The sequence below is a fragment of the Callithrix jacchus genome, chromosome 15 (genome assembly GCF_049354715.1).
Source record: "Callithrix jacchus isolate 240 chromosome 15, calJac240_pri, whole genome shotgun sequence".
NCBI lineage: Eukaryota > Metazoa > Chordata > Mammalia > Primates > Cebidae > Callithrix > Callithrix jacchus.
In genome coordinates this window covers 5,985,816-5,994,006 of record NC_133516.1, presented here as the reverse complement: position 1 = coordinate 5,994,006, position 8,191 = coordinate 5,985,816, and the positions used below count along the sequence as shown (strand labels likewise).

The 8,191-nt window shown below is 50.2% G+C and overlaps 2 pseudogenes; one reads left to right on the top strand and one right to left on the bottom strand.

The window, feature by feature from the left end:
- The first annotated feature begins 259 nt into the window (after positions 1–259).
- Positions 260–2,722, top strand: LOC128930010 (collectin-12 pseudogene; annotated as a pseudogene).
- Positions 2,723–6,154: 3,432 nt separating this feature from the next.
- On the bottom strand, positions 6,155–7,879 carry LOC128930013 (surfeit locus protein 2 pseudogene; annotated as a pseudogene).
- Between the last annotated feature and the right edge of the window lie 312 nt (positions 7,880–8,191).

The window sequence follows — 8,191 nt, the reverse complement described above, 5'->3', positions numbered from 1 at the left end:
TTTTGAAAATGCAAGGGCAGAGGTATATCTGGCAGAAGTAATGACATGAGACATATACTACAATATCATTTCTACTTATGCTCCTATAGTTTACTAAAGGCAATTATTGTTTCATTGGAAATGTAATTAATGAAATTTATCCTCAGTACCATAGATCGCAAAATCTCAGATGCTGTCAAGGTCTTCAGGTTTTCTATCATTAATTAGTATTAAAAATACTTACTCGCTGGCTGGGAGCGCGGGCCGGTGACGGCGACGGAGGGCCTGGGCGCAGACAACCGGCAGGCGGTGCAGCTGCCATGGGCATGCAATGAGTGGCCTCTCAAAACAACTTTCGAGGCAGCGGCGTGGCACTCCTGCGGAGCTCTCTGGCTGGCGGTGCGTCCCCTCTGTCACCATGAAAGGCGACTTCGCAGAGGAGGAGGAGGTGCAGTCCTTCGGTTACAAGTGGTTTGGTATTCAGGAAGGAACACAATGTACCAAACGTAAAAATAACTGGCACTGAAGTTTTCTATCATATTATTACACATTTTGTGTGCCTTGCTAACAATCACAGTAGCCATTTTGGGATATAAAGTTGTAGAGAAAATGGATAATATCACAGGTGGCATGGAGACATCTCGCCAAACCTATGATGACAAGCTCATAGCAGTGGAAAGTGACCTGAAAAAATTAGGTGACTAAACTGGGAAGAAAGCTATTAGCGCCAACTCAGAACTCTCTACCTTCAGATCAGACATTCTAGATATCCGTCAGCAACTTCGTGAGATTACAGAAAAAAAACCAGCAAGAACAAGGATATGCTGGAGAAGTTACAGGCTAGCAGGGATGCACTGGTGGACAGGGAGTCAACCAAAAGAAACTTTGGAGAATAACTTCCCTCATCACCACTGTAAACAAAACCCTCCAGGCGTACAATGGCTGTGTCACGAATCTGCAGCAAGATACCAGTGTGCTCCAGGGTAATCTGCAGAACCAAATGTATTCTCATAACGTGGTCATCATGAACCTCAACAACCTGAACCTGACCCAGGTACAGCAGAGGAACCTCATCACGAATCTGCAGCGGTCTGTGGATGACACAAGCCAGGCTATCCAGCAAATCAAGAATGACTTTCAAAATCTGCAGCAGGTTTTTCTTCAAGCCAAGAAGGACACAGATTGACTGAAGGAGGAAGTGCAAAGCTTGCAGATGCTGGCTACCAATAATTCTGCTTTGGCCAAAGCCAACGACAACACCCTTGAGGATATGAACAGCCAGCTCAACTCATTTACAGGTCTGATGGAGAACATCACTATCTCTCAGGCCAACGAGCAGAACCTGAAAGACCTGCAGAACTTACACAAGGATGCAGAGAATAGAACGGCCATCAGTTTCAACCAACTGGAGGAACACTTCCAGCTCTTTGAGATGGATATTGTAAATATCATTAGCAATATCAGTTACACAGCCCACCACCTGCAGATGCTGACTAGCAATCTGAATGAAGTCAGGACCACTTGCATGGATACCCTAACCAAACACAAGGTTTATCTGGCCTCCTTGAATAATACCCTGGCCAATATCTGTTTGGATTCTGTTTCTCTCAGGATGCAACAAGATTTGATGAGAGTGAGATTAGACACTGAAGTAAGCAACTTATCAGTGATTATGGAAGAAATGAAGCTAGTAGACTCCAAGCATGGTCAGCTCATCAAGAATTTTACAATACTGCAAGGTCCACCCAGCCCCAGTGTCCAAAAGGTGACAGAGGATCCCAGGGACACCCTGGTCCAACTGGCAACAAAGGACAGAAAGGAGAGAAGGGGGAACCTGGACCACCCGGCCCTGTGGGTGAGAGAGGCCCAATGGGACCAGTCGGTCCCCCTGGAGAGTGTGGCGGCAAAGGCTCTAAAGGCTCCCAGGGACCCAAAGACTCCCGTGTTTTCCCCGGGAATCCCAGCCCCAGGGCCCCAGTGGGGAACCAGGCCCCCCAGGCCCACTGTGCAAAGAAGGACTCCCTGGCCCCCATGGCCCTCCTGGCTTCCAGGGACTACGGGGCACCATGGGGGAGCCTGGGGTGCCTGGACCTAGGGGACTGCCAGATTTGCCTGGGGTACCAGGCATGCCAGGGCCCAAGGGTCTCCCTGACCCCCCAGCCCATCAGAAGCAGTGGTGCCCCTGGCCCTGCAGAATGAGCCAACCCCTGCACCGGAGGATAATGGCTGCCTGCCTCACTGGAAGAACTTCACAGACAAATGCTACTATTTTTCCGTTGAGAAGGAAATTTTTGAGGATGCAAAGCTTTTCTGTGAAGACAAGTGTTCACTTCTCGTTTTCATAAACACTAGAGAAGAACAGCAATGGATTAAAAAACAGATGGTAGGGAGAGAGAGCCACTGGATCGGCCTCAGACTCAGAGAATGAAAATGAATGGAAGTGGCTGGATGGGGCATCTCCAGACTACAAAAGTTGGAAAGCTGGACAGCCAGATAACTGGGGTCATGGCCATGGGCCAGGAGAAGACTGTGCTAGGTTGATTTATGCTGGGCAGTGGAACGATTTCCAGTGTGAAGACATCAATAACTTCATTTGTGAAAAAGACAGGGAGACAGTATTATCATCTGCATTATAACAGACTGTGATGGAATCACATGAGCAAATTTTCAGCCAGCTCTCAAAGGACAGTCCTTTCTAATTGCATCACCTTCTCATCAGATTGAAAAAAAAGCACTGAAAACCAATTACTGAAAAAAATTGACAGCTAGTGTTTTTTACCATCTGTCATTACCCAAAGACTTGGGAACTACAATGTTCCCCCAGTGTGTTATGCTGATTTTCAGTGTGCACATGGACTGAATCGCATAGATTTTCCTCCATCAGTAACTATGCAATTATGCAAATTACATCTTCCAAAGTATGGAGCACTCCAATCAGAAAAAGGCTATCATTGGTGTTGAGCTATAGGAAAAACTTAAGCATATACTGTGTAAATAGTACCATACATTTCTTAAATCCCAAGTGTAGGAAAAATACGCAAACATACAGATATATAGGCCAACTCCTAGTGATAATATGAAATATACTTAAAGAGCTTTTAAAACTTTGTATTTTTGTACAAAATATTTGCCTTTTACAATTTTTTCCTTTTTTTTTTTTTGTCATTTTACCAACGTAATACATGGAGCCAAAGAAAACAATAATGGCACTAATAAAACTCATAGGGTTTCCTGTCAGATTTCATTCTACCCAGTGGCAAAGAATTTTTTCAATTGTGGTTTTAAAAAATAATTAAATATACATGTATATTAAAAAATACTTAAAGGACAGGTCACTAGCATGGCTCAGCACTTTAAATTCCTACTAGAAACTGCATAAATCAGAAACTGTACAAATTGGAAACCACCAACTAACCTCAATAGGGGCATTCCACACTAACCAATCAGAATTGTTTTCTTTGTCTTGCTTCTGCAAATATTCAATCGAAGTTGCCCCTCTTGCCCCTCCTTATGGAGCGCTGACTGCTGTGGTCTGGTACTGCCCCACTCAAGAATCTACAAATGGGCTGGGTGTGGTGGCTCATGTCTGTAATCTTTGGAAGGCCAAGAAGGGTGAATCACCTGAGATCAGGAGTTCGAAACCAGCCTGTTCAACATGGTGAAACCCCATACCTACAAAAAATATAAAAATTAGATGGGCATGGTGGCAGGCACCTGTAATCCCAGCTACACAGGAGGCTGAGGCAGAAGAATTGCTTAAACTCAGGAGGCAGAGGTTGCAACAGTGAGCTGAACTCGAGCCATTGCACCTGGATGACAAGAAGGAAGCTCAGTCTCAAAATAAATAAATAAATAAATAAATAGAACCTCTGAATGTTCAAATAAACTCAATAAAATTTCAGTGTTTAAGTTTTTCTCTTACCTTCAGGAAATCGATATTTTATGTGAAAAGAACTAGTTGGTGATTGTTTCTAGGAGAACTTCATTTTGCAGAAGATCCTCTAAGACTTACATAAACCCTTTAGGGGAGCTCCTGGGAGAGCTTGAGCCTCTCCTGATTCAGGTTCCCTCTGGTGTGTTTACTCAGTCTTCTCTTTGCCCAGTTTGATAAGAGCATTGTTGAAAATGGAAGAATATCTTCAGCCGTGAGCTTACTTTGCAACATTCAGCTTCCTTTAGAGTTTCAGAAAGTTCCTAATTATCTTATAATGAACAAGAACTTTCCTATAAGAAATAGAAAGCATGCCATTTAGAAAAGACATAATAGACATTAACCCCAGAAATACCAAATGTTTTAAGAAGTCTCTAGACTCAGAAAAACCCAGGAGCCCTGTGGACTGAATGCTAATCATCTCCCCAACTTCTCCCCCGGAGGGGGAGAGGGAATGCTAATCCCCTTTCCCCCTCCGGTACTGTAATGCCCTCCCTGCTTTCAGGCTCAACCTTCTAAAATTCTCTTTCCTGGCTGGATAAGTCTCCCATGAAGCCCCTGTCATCTCTTCACCACTCAGAGCTCTCCAGAACTCACACTGTACCCCAGGATTTAGATCAAATGTTGTTACTTACCAGTTAAAGGCCCACATGCTTGACCTAAAACCCCTCTAGGTATTTAGTGTTAGAAACCTATCACTAGGACCATTATTTTGCTGTTAGATCTATTTTTGGGGGAAATGCCTAATGTCAGGATTTTTATGACTTATCTTTATTGAGCTGGTCTAATCCCCACAGATGAATATTTTTGAATTCTCTTTTTAGAGGAAGGAAGCCCTATTGCCAGGATTCTAAAAGCTGAGCAGTGAGAAAAAGCTGGGAATCTAAGTTTTCAGTAAGTGCTTTGTTTTCAATATTGTCCCCTTTCCTCAGTTGGTCCCAATGATCTCCAGTGCACAGGCTTTCTGTTTCATCCTCTATGGAAAATGGACATTGTGTTCTTTATACAGAAATCAACATGGGGGGTTGTGTTCAACCACTCCTAAAGCACTAAAACAGACATTCAATACATCCTCCTGTTTTCAGCCCCATTTAATCCTCCAAGTTACACAACTGCAGGTTGTAGCACTCACACAGGAACCCCGGAGCAGCCTCCTCTGAAGCTGGTCATGCCTCAGCTGCTCTTTCCATATGGAACCATACATTGAGATTGCATGAGTGGCTGTGATGTCTGTGTGACACAACATTTGATTCTCTTTGTCTCTATGGTTTATAGAGAAACATCTCTTCACATTGATATGTTTCTCTTCCCTTTCATCTCTCTTACTGTACTAACCATTACCAGATCTTTAACCATAAATTTAGAATTTTAAAAGCAGGATTAACTGTCCCTAGAGGTAACATTTAAGAGAACTGTCCTATTGTCATTGGAAACTCACTTTAATACTCAGGAGATTTTGCTAAATCTCAATGCCAGCAATACTACTGGAAGTATAAGCTGGAACAACTTTCTAGGGAAGCATTCTGGCAATAAAACACGAACCTTTAACTGTTTCATTCATGTTCTTAGTAATTCCATTTTTCATGTTGAAGAAATCTTTCTGGGCAAGGCATGGTGGCTTACGCCTGTAATCCCAGAACTTTGGGAGGCCAAGGCGGGTGGATCACCTGAGGTCAGGAGTTTTTTTTTTTTTTTTTTTTTATGACATCTTCTGCTTTATTTTTCTAGGAAAACAATGCTTTTGCTAAACGTGCACAGGCGTGGGGATGGGAAGGCAGCAGGAGGAGTCAGGGCGGAGGGGCCCCTGCCTGGAGCGGGGAGGCTGACAGCAGCCACAGCCGGGCGTCACTGGCACGGGTTCCTGGTGACCCCTCGCTAGGCGGCCGCATTGCCCAGGATGGAGCCCACGGCCGCCGCACTGCCCAGAACGAAGCCCACGGCCAGGGACACTGTCTTGCAGAAGGCGCCGCGCAGCTGCTCCACGCCCTGGTTCAGGGTCCGCAGCTGGTCGCGCAACGGGCCCAGGATGCTCATAAGGCGGTGCGGGTGCCCCAGGGTCGGCAGCAAGGCGGCGTTCAGCGGCCGGGGTGCGCGGTCCTCGGGGCTTCCGGGAGCGCGGGAGGCGTCCACAGACCTCTGAGGGGACCGGTTGAAGCGGGGCGTCCAGGCGGGGTCAGCGTGGGGGCTGCGGGCGGTTGGCAGCAGGGCGGCTGAACATCCCGCAGTCAGGATTTTGTCGTGTGTGTGTATTTGTGTGTGTGTGTGTGTATTTGTGTGTCTGTGTGTGTGTGTGTGGCTGCTGGGAGTTTATTTTCTGCTTGGTGTCAGGTGCACAGTTCCAGGTGTCAGGAAAGCTGCTCAGGGCTGGGGCGGGCCGGGTGGTGGAGAGCCGGACCCTCACTCCTTTTTGGTGTCTGCTGTGTGGATGTGGAGGTCTGCTGGCTGCAGCCGCCTAGTCTACGGCGGGGTGGCAGGGGTTGTGGGGGCGGGAGGGGCTCTGGTGGCCTAGCGCCTCCACAGGCTTGGATCTGGTGGTCATCGCTCAGGTCAGGATGGCGGCCCAGCGCTGGCTGTGCTGGTCTGACCACCCGGCTGCTTCCTCAGGGTGTCCTGAGCCAGGCCACAGGTGGTCACGCTGCGGGAGGCCTGGGGGAGGGGGGGATTCCGGGTGCTCTGCAGACTCCAACACTGTGGCCATGAACCGGAGGGTGGACTTCCCGAAAAAGAAGCTGGCCCACCAGTTACCCGGGTCAGCCTTGGGGATACCCGGGGGGTGGGGAACGGCTTCTGCCGGGCACCCGGTACTGCTGCAGGAGCTGTTGCTGGAAGTGGAACCCAGGTGGCCTGGAGAGGAGAGGTTCCGTCAGCAGGGCGGGGTGCGGGGACCACCAGCCCACCGGCCCTTAGGGGTCCTGCAGGTGGTACGTGGGGCGTCTGCGTGGTGGAGGGCAGGGGCTACTCACGCGGGTAGTTGTTGGTGGCCACGAGCGAGCCGCTGGAGGGGATGGCCGCCATGCTCTGGCTTGCGGGCTGGTGGGACCTGGGCGGCGACCACTCTGGGCCTCGGTGCACGATCACGGGTGGCGGGGACCGGGGCTCTAGGCCACGGAGCCCATTTGCAGAGGAGACCGCAGGAGGCCGCTCCACAACCGAGACGGGCGTGAAAACAGCTTTTTTTTTTGAAACTTCTCAGCATGTGCTTTTATTGACCTGGCTGTTTACAGGAGCTGAAGCTCTTAGGTTTGCGGGGATGACTCTTGAACTTCTTATAAGGAGCCCAACTGCTTCTTCCTGCACTTCCAGACCAGCCCCCAGTCCATGTCCGTCTCCTTCCTGCCTTCATCAGTGTACGCTCTGGGGGCTTTGCCTCCTTGTCCTCTTCGTTTGTCAAAAAGTCATCAGTACCATCCATGTCCTCTGTGTTTCAAAGGTCCTTTCTGGTAAATAGCTCGGGTGGGTACAGGTCTGTCATGCTGTCGTCACTTGGAGCTCCCCCCTCATCACTGGACATGGGCTCCCAGAAGGCTTCCCACAAGCGAGGCCCATCACCGTCCATCCGGTCCTCCCTCTTTCTCCTCCGGTGCACCAGGCACGCAGGGATGTACTCCAGCCCTTGCTTCTGACATTCTGCATATTTACACAGAGCTCGCTGGTACTGCCGGCCCTGGATGTGCCTCAGCACGTGTTCTGGGCACTTGTTGATGTGCCGCAGGGTGAGTTTGCAGAACAACTGGCGCGGGTTCTTGGTGCTGGGCACGCTGTGCGGTTCAAACTCTGCATAGTTGAAAGCCGGGGAGGCGCGGACCAGCCGCTGGTACTTCCTGCCGCGGTTGTAGACCTGGAACTCCGGCAGGCGTCAGGGCAGCTCCTGACCTGTCAGGATGCACCTGGCCTTGCGGGCTTCCGGCTGCAGCTGCAGGCTCTGTGCTCCCGCAGGAAGGCCCGCACGTCGGCGGGCAGCTAGCTCATGGCCTGGAAGCCCGCGGAGCAACCCTGCGGACGCCGCTCGCACCACGTGGAGCGCCTGCGGGCGGTCCGGGCGGCGCGCGCCTACCCGGCGATGCGGCTCTGGCCCCTGAGGCCGTCTTCCGCCAGCCCTAACCCCGAACCGCCGTCTGGAGACGCCCGGGTGACCCTGCCCCGGAGGCCTGTCTCGCCGAGCGCGCTGGCGGGGCCCCTGTAGCTGGTGTCCCCGGGCTCGGCGCCGCGCGCATCTTGGAGCGCGCGGGAGACGGAGCTGCTGCTGGGAGCGCTGCTCGGCCAGGCGCTGGCCCCCTCCCG